Raw genomic sequence first — 11,950 nt, 5'->3', positions numbered from 1 at the left:
CAGATGAGGGTCCGCGGCCAAATACATATTTATTTGGGGGTCCTCGACACGAAAAAGTGAGTGACCCACTGAAATATGACAACAATGTAGTTCAGCAAGTAGCCTAGTACATCGGTTCTCCAAGTGGGGTCCGGGTACCCCCATGCAGGGGTCCTTGGGGGGATTCCAGGGGGTCCCCAGCAAAATGTGTTAATATAGCTTCACAATAATTTCAATCACTTTAACCTTTTATACTTTGGCTATTAAAAAATTGCAGATTTACAAGCTCATAGTGTGGCACCGAGTGCCATGCTATGAGCTTGTAGATCTACTATTACATTTTTTTTTATCGTGAAAATGACTGTGTGCAAACCACATTCAAAGGTTTGCACACCCTGGCACAACATTTTCAGGTGTGGGGTCCGCGGCCACATACATATATCAGTTTGGGGGTCCATGGCACGAAAAAGTTTGAGAACCACTCCACTGGCCTAGTGTGCATGCATGGCATTCTGGGCGTCATGTGCATGGGAGCTGTGTCTACTCTACGCATCACGCACGGCGTCTAGGAGTTCCCTTCCCTTGCACCGCTGTTACGCCCCTCCACTCTCCTCCTCCTCGCCCTTCCAGACAGCCATCCTGGCCGGCGTGTTGTGGCTCTCTCTCTCTCACTGTCTCTCTCTCTCTCTCTAGCTGCTCCGGCTTTATCTCCCTATCTCTCCCCGTGACCGAGAGAAGCGGCGCTCCGGGGCGGTGGCGGCTGCCTGTTATCTCAATGGTCGAAATCCGGATTTAAAGCTTGACACCCGGGACCTGACAGAACAGGTAAGGCTGATCGCAGATCGTCCTGCATTTTGACACTGTTAGCAGTGAATGAGGTGACAGTGTGGCACACACAGGTGTAGGCTGCGTTTTGCCGGGTCGCTATCAATGCTCATGTAAGAACTGGACACAATGACATTGTAGCCCGACGGGGAAGCGTCTTAATGCTGCCATCAGGAATGGATTTGTATGAACAGAACCTCGTACTGTCATTCATTGCTCCGTCTGCGACGATACCGCTCGCTATTGTGCCTCGAGTGTCATGGACGGACGGAGAGGGAGAGGGTGTTGCCTTTTGCTTTAATCCGAGCAATATGGTCGATAAGCCGTTTTAATAAGCTGCATGGAACGGAATCAGGGCAGCATCCTGCTTTTTCATGCATGTCTAGGGCCCAGTAGGCAGCCAGCTATACAGTGAGCAGGTGCACCTTTTATTTGGCCATGTTTGGAGAACAGGACTGTGTAGTGTTTAAGCTTTACGTTCTGAGAGGAAACAGTTTAGATGTTTGGGTCGAACATAATAAGGATCTGTAAGAATCCTCTCCAGAAACACTAGGGCTATTATACCAGATGGAGAATAGAAGCTAATTGAAGTGGGGGAGTGTTGTCGCCGGGTGTGGCAAAGGGGACAGTTGCCAAATGTGTGTGTGTCATCCATCTGTCATGCTGTGTCAAGTGAAATATTGAACTGACATTCATTGAATTTAACTTCAATGATTGATAGAATAGACAGCCTACTGTAGATAGTGTATTTCGAAAGTGACCAACTCTTCTTGTTTTTATTTGTTCAATGAGTTTTAAGTTTAGGATATATAAGGCTCTAATGCATGAGGATTCAAATAAGTTTCCCGTAGGCTTACTTGGCCTACATTTTCACTTTCAGTATTTTATTTCCCCCCCCCCCGAAACTTAGTAGCCATTTCTTTTTTTACCCCCTTTTTCTCCCCAATACAGTCGTTATGCCAATTAAATCCACCCCACACACATATCTGTGTTGACGTTGCTGTTGTATCTTACTGACTCTCCTGCCAGTGAGGAGCCCCCACCAGGAGGATGTAGGGCCTTCGTCCTACTCCTTCCGCCCAACACTCCCCACTGACAGGTGCCGCCCCAGCCCGTAGGAGTACGCCTGGCTTCCCTCCCCCGAATACGGGGGCAATTGGATACACCATGGTGGATTCGAACCCACAATCTCGGTGGTGGTGGGCAGGGACTTTACCACTGCGCCACCCGAGCGACCACTTTCAGTATTTGAATCTAAATGTTTATGTAATACAAGAAAGTATAGCCTAGTCTAAGCATTTTTCATAACCTTGAGTGCTCCTAACTCAAAACCCTAATAATAATGGAAGTGAACATTGGGGAATGTGTCTATTTTACCACCACAACAACAGCCACCTAAAACTCTGTTTCAGATACAGGATAAGATTGCTAAATGCTTAAAATGCAATGGGTTTAGGAGGGTGAGGTTATGGGTTGTTCCTTATGTCTCCTTTATGATTATCTGCCATAAACAAATATTATTTGATTCCCATGCTAAATGCACATGCAGAAAATATGTCATTGGCAAGGAATAATGTTGAACAGTGCTAAAATGTTTATTTAAGATAATGCCCCATTTAATCGCACTATTGAGACATTTAATTTGAGATACTTTTGAATATGTGAGATTGTAAATCTCTCCATTATCAGTATTACATCCATCTGTTGTACTAGTTCTCTTCCTAGACACACACACCCTCACTCCTGTAGCTCCAATCCAGCCAATGCCATAGGCTAACCCAAAGATTGGCATTTCGTTTTATTTCAGCATGTAGCCTATATCTCTTGAGTATTACACTGTGTGTGTGTGTGTGTGTGTGTGTGTGTGTGTGTGTGTGTGTGTGTGTGTGTGTGTGTGTGTGTGTGTGTGTGTGTGTGTGTGTGTGTGTGTGTGTGTGTGTGTGTGTGTGTGTGTGTGTGTGTGTGTGTGTGTGTGTGTGTGTGTGTGCGCGTGTGCGTGTTTGCATAGTTGCATGTATGTATTTTTGAGTGTGTTCTACTCTTACATTTGTGGATGAAGGTGGAGTGGTGACATGATTATCAAACTCATGTCTGTCTGTCCATCCATCCATCCATCCATCCATCCCTTATTCTCCTCACTTTCTAATGCTCCCATTTCAGCCTCCCTGGTGTGTGCATTGTAATGGTGTTCCTATTACTGCACTCAAAAGCTGTCTGCTCTCCTCGGTTACACCCCCTCACTTTTATCATTAAAGGGCAAGTATGGTTTGTGTTTTTGTATCTTGCGGTTTCGAACGCAACACCTACGGGGATATTGTGCAATATCTACTGTATTTTGGTAGGCTCTTGTCAAGGTGGTTCAAGGTTTTCCTCTGTGAGTGAATATAATGGAATTACATGCCACATTTCCCACAGAGCAATGTCCCCTTATCTGTGACAGTTTAGATGTTGCAGACATTCAACCTGGGCTTTTGTTAATAATGGAGAGGGCTTAGCAAGGGTTATGGTGGACATTGAAGTGGTGTTTCCAGAGCGAACTCCATTACCTTTTAGTTGATACGTAACCTCTGTGCAATCTGTCACTATAGTATACAGGACTTGCCCTAAGGGTAAAGGTAAGGGTCACATGTACAACTACAAGACTTGTGTGTGTGTGTGTGTGTGTGTGTGTGTGTGTGTGTGTGTGTGTGTGTGTGTGTGTGTGTGTGTGTGTGTGTGTGTGTGTGTGTGTGTGTGTGTGTGTGTGTGTGTGTGTGTGTGTGTGTGTGTGTGTGTGTGTGTGTGTGTGTGTGTGTGTGTGTGTGTGTGTGTGTGTGTGTCAGAATCAGCTTTACTGTCACATCACAGGTTTACAGGAGTAAAAAAATGGGTGAAATTCGTCTTTGTGCATAGTTCCCATCGTATCGTTATTTACATAGAAAGAAAGAAAGGGAAGAAGAAGAGGGGGGGGGATGAGATCAAACGAGTTATCTACATATTTACACATGGTACCTGAGATAAGATATACAGGTGCGTGAGCATAGCAGCAGACGTATACTGTGCATGATATACATATGGATGTTAGTTAAGGTGCTAGAAAAAAAACACAATAAAAAGATAAAAGTCAGTGCATTGTACATTGTACATGTGAGTGAATGTGAATGTGAGTGCTTATGTAAATGGGTGCTTGAATGTGTCTTTGTGTGTGCATACTCAAATGCATTTACATGTATCTGTGCCACTGTGTAAACACAGTGGCACTTTACAGTTATGTTAGTACCTATGCCTTATGCGTGTGAATACCTGAGTGAGTACACATGCATCTACGTTTGCGTCCATGTCTCTCCGGGTAAAACACCGTGCCACAATGCCTCCCTAGAGTCCTATTTCAAGTCATCCTACAGTATGATCGATTTGTAATAGTTCATTGAACTTCGGCCAGTTGTCTGTTCACAGCCAAATTGGATTCTCTGCCAGATAACCTCACACACTTTTAAGTAAGGCCATTCAAAGTCACATTATGAATGAAGGCAGGGAATAAATATTGTCACGTTTTGCATTATCAACAGAAATTATTCATTGCTTTCAAACTCAGCAAGACATTGCACTTTCTGGCAAACCTTTGACCATGTTGAGAACAGATTTATTCACAAATTCTTAGTGCAAAATATGAAGCTGTGTGAATGTTAGGTTATTTCGAGTAATTGTGTAAAGCAGGCTTTTTATTTCTCTTTACAATCCCGCATAACCATTCAAAATATTGTAAAACAAATCCCCAAATGGTGCTTTGATGAATACTGTGTCATGATCTTTTCTGTTGCACTTTAATATCAGTCATGATTATGAACTGTAATATTAAACAACATGATACTGTACCCTGTACTTAATCTTAATAAGTTCAACATACTGTATGTTAGATCTACAGTATACAGTTTGGACCTGTGTGCTTTACGCACTCCAATAATGCCAAAGAAGTCTAATAGAGAGAACATACATAAACAAGACAAGAATGCTACAGCTGGACCAAATGGGGTTGAACCCCATTTGACATTGCCATCCTTAGAGCCCCTCACTACCAGGATGAATAATATTAGAAAGAAACAAAGAGAGAAAAGATTAATATTATTGTGGAGTGCGTAGGGGGTGGGATGTGTAAATATTGTGTCTATTCACTGAAGGATAACACATATCAAACAACATTAAAAGCTCTAAGTTTATGAAAATAAATGACCATAACTAAAAGTCTACTGTGTGCTGTTTGACATGGAGGAAAGATCATGACATCACTCAATGGTTAAGGTTCATTCTCCAGTGAGCATGAATGCTCTGAGCAGATTTCATGGCAATCTAGATTTCGATATAAAATTGAGATAAACATTTTGGCCTGAAGGCCATGGCACGCTTCCTCCAAACAGCTGTTAGGATGTTAGGATATTGTGGGAATCCCTCTTTCAGATGGCTAAATCAGGGCGGCTTACTTATTTTTTCCTAAAAAGGTTGAATTGAAATTCATACCCAGATTCCACAGTGATTGGCTATCTGTGAAAATGGGCAGGGTTTCAGGTGCTCTGCAAATTTTGCCAGACACATTGTGGGAAACTAATGTATAGTGTGCAAATTACAAAATTGCTTGAATTTGTATTAGCCCAATTCTTAATTTTTTTTGGACACCATATATTCCCGCTTCACCCAGTTGATGGCTACTCAGATGGTTATGATGAGTGCATGCTATTGGGGAGAAGTTGTGCCTTGCTCAGGGATACAGACACATAGGCTGGGGAAAGGAGGCAAACTGGTGACCTCCTGATTACCAGACGGCCTCTGAGCCTCTCTAAGGCTATGGCCGTCGGCCGCATACTTGCAATGATAAAATCCTCGAGGCACCATCTATTGATCCTGATCAAAACATGGATCTGACCTCTACAGTCAGTGAGAGCTAAAAACATTGTGCAGACTCTATTATTATTATATTTGTACTGACTATTACATTCTCATTTGGCACACAACCACCAGGGTTACACATAAAATGGACAGAAATATTAGCTTTACCTTTAAAACTTTGCATGGAGCTATAGTGTGCAGAAGCATTCTTTATATTTCATGGATTGAACTAAACAAAATTAATAATGAATTGATCAAAAGCATTGTGCGTCCTCCTGCACACCAAGTCTCGGATAAATCAATGTGAGGACGGTGTTTTAATTAATCAAATTTGATTATGCCGCTTGATCATAGTATGATGTCATGTTTCTGTATAAAGCTAATATGGAAGGCTCCCAAATAAATACAGTAGACCCCGCTGTTTTTGTTTTGTTCTTTGACATTTGGCAAACAAAGAAATGATGCGTTACCTCAGTGGGTCACCACACCGCAAACCAACGGATGTATTGGAGTAACTGTCCGACACAGTCTGACAATACTAACTCATTTGGAGGAAGTGTACTTCATGGGTGGTGCTAGAGGAAAGGCCATATGGGGTCACCAAATCAGTTGGGTTCATTCCCTGGGAAGCATGACAGTGCACAGAAAATGCCATGACAAATCAGCTTGTAATTTTCAAAATATCTTGTTTGGGACCAAAGTTTTGGGTGAACTGACAGACAGGCTGACGGACAGACTGACGTCACCATCCTAGAATGTACTCGTTTATGAGTAGAAGTTCACTCACTATGCTGTGGCCTTGAGCTTTGGCCTATTCAAAAACATTAAAAAAAAGAAAATGATTAAAATCAACAGTGCATGACAGGTCCTGGCCATATGGACAAAATAAAATATGACTATTTCTTTAACAAATAAATGCCTTGATATTGATATTGTGACGTACAGTGCCATACGTCATGTACAGCCAAATTCTGCCCAGCTACAACTTGAAGAGCACACGTGAGGCTACTGTGAGGCTACTGTGACAAGTTGTCAAGAAGCCTGGTATTACTTTTTTAATGCACTCGACAGATGATGTGCCATGGTTCCCATAGTAACTGTATCTTAAAAAGGCATGCCTGACGGCTTTGTGTTAACTATCGTTTTGGGTGACGCCTCTGCCATTGGCCCTAAAAGGAACTGTTCTGTAGTGCCATTGCAGTGTCTGTCATTTTCTTGTTACTATTGTATGAGTATTGTATAAATATATGCCTTTTCAATTCGTAACACTTGGCTAGTGAAGGCCTGGTATTGTCTGTCTGTGTGTCTCTCTTTGTGTCTGTGTGTCTGTGTCTCCAGAGCTAATCTCGAAAACGGCAGAACCGATCAGCACCTAATGCTGCCAGTAGGCCACAAAAGTACCTCCAATACAGTATGGGTTTTATACTTTTTGAAATATTTTACTTTCATTTTATAATGGAAGTCAATGGGGCTCTGATGGGCTGAAACCTTGCCCAAATTTGAAGTCATATCATAGACGACTGACGTCAGGTCCCTGACCACATGCAGTCCACGATCCACATTGGAGCCATGCCGCTTCCATGTTGAATCACAAGATCCACAAGATAATATTTTGTAACCGTTTTTCCATTTGCTCAGAGAGTGGCAAGGGAATGAATGTGTTGCTGGGAGTGGGTGAGAATTTGCCTGTCATCAGGTTAATGAAATGTGACTAGCATCAGTGGTGATGCGATCGTATGGCCTACACAGTAAAATCTTCTGTGTTGATTTAACTCTTGAGAGAGTAAATGTAACCAAATGGATCTGTACAAATTGATACATTTTTTTATTTTATTATTGTTATGAATTGGCACATTCATTAAGTTATAACATAGAGAGTACATCAATATATTCCTATAAATGCTAAGGTGAACTGTTGTGGTCGAATACATCTCATTGTATTCAGTTAATTTAATTGTGCTACACTGGACCAATGTGCCAGGCCAGTGCTCACCCACTACACTTCACCCTACAGCTGTGACTCTTCTGTTCTGTATGCTACTGTACACTGCTTGAATGCACAAGGCAATGTTATGTTCAAATACTCAGTACCGTCTCTCTGTGACCAATGTACTGAAGGCCTAGATGAGGACGTGGTGTCCTGTATGAATGTAATTTGTAATGTAATGTGTTTCTGAACCAATGTCACAGAACCACATTGGTTCAGAAATTGTTCAGACATTGTACATTAATGTACTTTGAAGTAATTCTGAACTTGTTGAAAAGACTTAATGGGTACTAGGCTTGTCCTCTGCATTTTGTCCTTGAATGCAGCTATTTCCCACTAGCTTGGAGCAGCTACTGTCCTCAGTTTCATAATCAAATGCTTAGTTACACATCCTAACATCGCCGCCTCACTAGATGGAAATTGAATGTTATATGGCAGGGTAAAATGGCAAAGGTTAATTCCACCATTAGTTAAAATGATTAATGATCTAGAGATTCAGCTCGTAAATCAAGCCACGGATACACTCACTGCACATTTTGGGAGATTCCATTATCTGGGTTGTTTGATCAGATTGCAGATTAGCTTGACACTGGCAATGCCCTTATCAGTCTGGCACACACACATTTCCTACGGTAACTTCGTGGACCAGAAGTGATAACGGACCAGACACTGAACTGCATGAAACCGTGTGCGCTTGTACGCCTTGTGCTTTTAAGATAAAAAAAAAAAGAAGCACATAAACTGTGATAAGTTGTGACAAGTTCTCAGTTTGCAATTGAAGATTTTGGACTAAACCGACTGACCAACAGAGTGGCTTATAAATACTGAAAAATATGTAGAGCAAAACACACGTGGAACGGATCAGAGGCAGGGTTTTGAGGCAGTGTAATGTTCACGTGTTCAGTTTACCAATCAGCTTCTGTTTGTAGGGCCAGATCGATATACAGTATGAGTTTAATATATGTACTTAATTAAAAATATCTATCATTTTATTTATGTATTTGTTTGCTTAGAGTACTACTAACTCGAAAAAGGAAATTCGACCACATCACACCAACCCGTAAAGCATTACACTGGCTGCCCATACAGGCCAGAGCCAATGTAAAGGTGTTGCTTCTGACCTATAAAGCCTTGAACGGACTTGCACCATCCTACATGTCTCTCTAATAATAACACCATACATTCCAGGACGGTCACTACGCTCCCAAGGTGCTGGTTACCTCACAGTTACAAGGTTTAAGGAAAAAAACTGTTGGGGGCAGACTCAGAGCCAATGCTCTTCCTTCAACTGTTAGAGAAGCCTACTTTGTGGAGATATTTAAATCTAGGCTTAAAACCCATCTTCTTTCCTTGAATTACGGCTCCCCTAGTTTTATAGATTTTTATTGTTGTGTCCATCTCTTCTGACCTTGCTATTTTAATACTTTGTTATAAATCTTTTGTGATTTGTATATTTATTTACAGTTGTGCACTGCCGCGTATTGATTGTTAGATCATGTGCAGGCACATACTGTATACACTGTTTATTCTTTGCTTATTGTGTTTTGCTTGTACAGAGTGTACAGAGACCCCTTGGGGTGATGTTGCACTATAAATAAATAAAAACTGAACTGTAAGTCGAATGTTTTCAAATTTAACCAAATCTAAGTTTTTCAAATCAATATCGAGGTTTTGCAATCAGTCAAAACTCTGGTAACCTTTATTCTATGACTCTGCAAAGTCGAGGATCGGCATCGGTCCAGAAATCTGGCATCGGTCATGCTCTAACTGTACGTAAGCATTGTCATTTCCCTCCTCTACAGTGTAAACCCCTCCCATGGGAGCACATACTTGTACTCAGTGGGCCCATGTACTGTAACATAGCGCAGCATCCCCCCTCGGGCCTGCTCTCCCTTGCTGGAGGGGATGAGCTTGCAGGCTCATTGGCTAGGCCGTCGCATCATTTATCTCTGTTGTGTCGTGACACACGCTGCAGCAGACGTAGCAGTTGTGCTACGGGGCTCTGCGTCCAAGACTGCTGAGTGCCAAAGGTTTGCAGGATGTATGTATGCGGTTTTCCCTCGACAAGGACATCCTGACATGCCCGCTTCTTCACAAACCCACCCCCTGCTCTCCAGCCCGCCAAGCCCCAAACCCCCACTCATCCCACCGGTTAGTAAGAGGCGAGAGCCAGACTTCCCGCGGCTTGATTGATGGACTGGCTATTAACTCGATTAGAATAAAAGTTAATATACAGTAGCCCTGATAGGTTCATTGAGGCAGGTTCAATGACTAATGGCTAATACACCAACAGATAGACCCTGGAGATGTGAAGACTCCGCTAAGTATATCATACTTATTCCACATATTTTTTTGGCTCACAGCAAATCATGTTTGACCCTCTTCACTAAAATTCTGTGGGATTGAGAAAGTCATGATGCTTATTAGAGGAAATGTTCTAGAAACTGGCTCAGACCCAGAGAGAAAAGTATTGGAGGTACACACTCAGTATTTTGACCCCTAAATGGACAGAATGATGACTACAGCTTAAAATGCTTTTTAGGTTAAAGGACGACTTCACCCATTTTCAACTTATCTTCATATAATTGGTCCTCACTAATGCTCATGATAATATGGCACCATTTCTGTCTACTCACTCTGTGCCTCAGAGGAGGGCTGTGGACAGGCTGGACAGTAGAATCCCGCCTACCAGTGACATCATCGATGGCAAACCCAAGCTAATAGAAACTGCAGGCTTTCTATTCCTGGAAAGTTAGCATGCATTAATCAATCTAATTATATCTGTGTTTGTGATATCATGTGAAACAAAAACTGATTGGTCCCTGCCTGGTGATTAGGTACTGATCTCAGCTGGGTGTTAACTTTGCCCTTGTGTTTATGGTGAGTTGTGTGCTGTAAAAGCTCTGATGAAGGAAGGCTCTTTGCTGAAACACGTAGGCGTTTTTTTGTGCTGTGAGCCAAATGTGGAAATGTGAGTGTTTTGTCCCCTATGACTTGAAGTTTGAGACGTGATTCCTTTTATTATAGAATACTGTATGTTTACTGGATTTTGCATTTAGCACTGAGCCCCTTAACACTGAGAATATCACTGTTGAAGAAAAACCTCTTTTTCTAACTCTGTTAGATTAGCCTATACTGTACCTGCCAGGGCATTGTTCCCTTTTCTGCCTCGTAGCATCCAGCACTTTTAAAATAATCTTGACAAACGGTAATATCCTGGATTTAATATGCTATTGTTGAATTAGTAACTGTGGTCTTGGCACACAGGTGTTGATACCAATGAACATGACAAGAAAGGGTTAGTAGCGATAGTGATGATGATGGTGGCAAAGTGGTGGTCCCTAATATCTGCACAGTGTTAATGTAACCAGAAGTAGGGTTATTAATCATATTAAATATTAATAATTGACATTCTAAGTGAAATGAAAGTTTCAGTATTGCCTCCACATTGCTTCTGTCATCAAAGGCTGGCTCCGTGCCTTGAAAATCTCTCTGCAGCTTCGCTACTGTGAGGACCCCAGTGACAACCCATGCTGAGGATGCTGTTTCTGCTTAGTCATAAGTAGGGATGGGACAATCTGAAAATTACATGTCGAAATATAATTGCGATTTAAAGATATTATCGCGATAATCAAAATATGCTTCAAACTTAAAATGGCACTTTAGTTAACTTTAACCCACAGCATCCCTATTCGGGGAATGTTTGCCCAAAATAGCCGATCTACAAGTTCACAACGTGTTGCGTTGCAACGCGTTGTGAGCTTGTAGATCTGCTATTTTTGGTGAATTTATTTGTGTAGAGTAAAATGAGAGCATACCAAATGCGCTCTTTACAGGTCAGTTTTATTAAGTATAGAGAGTTTAAGTGTGGTACTGAATTTGCAGCTCAAAAAAAGCTAATTCACCCACGTATGAGGACAATTTCACGAAAAAGTTTAATCTCTGCGATACGATTATTGAGAAACGATTACGATCACGATAAACGATAATAACGATTATTGTCCCATCTCTAGTCATAAGGTAGATTAACATATAAAAAAGTGCCCAAAAGGCACAGTAAAAACCTCAGTATTTATTCAACTCCTAAAGTATAACCCAAATGGACCCTTACAGGTACTGTATATTGGGTAAACTTTTACAGTTGAACTAAACACCGCCCTCCTATGACGAGGATAGTTTTTCCCTTGGTGTAAAAGGAGTGGTGCGTAGACAGTGGCATGTTATCCATAATCGATTGCAATCTTATCTCCTGAGAATAGAGAGATGGTTCTCTCGTTGTAGAGCATGCCATTTTTGCTT

General features: G+C 41.8%; 1 protein-coding gene across 1 annotated transcript in view; it reads left to right on the top strand.

The window, feature by feature from the left end:
* Positions 1–707: 707 nt before the first annotated feature.
* LOC308096403 (band 4.1-like protein 1) overlaps positions 708–11,950 on the top strand; it is a gene marked incomplete at its 3' end in the record, with an annotated part of 59,766 nt that continues 48,523 nt past the window's right edge. Inside the window, exon 1 of the mRNA XM_080443825.1 lies at positions 708–804. The remainder of the gene's footprint in view (positions 805–11,950) is intronic.

This window comes from Gymnoscopelus braueri (genome assembly GCF_963280865.1).
Source record: "Gymnoscopelus braueri genome assembly, chromosome: 12".
Lineage (NCBI taxonomy): Eukaryota > Metazoa > Chordata > Actinopteri > Myctophiformes > Myctophidae > Gymnoscopelus > Gymnoscopelus braueri.
The sequence above is the reverse complement of the archived record's forward strand: the minus strand, read 5'-3'. Positions and strand labels throughout refer to the sequence as shown.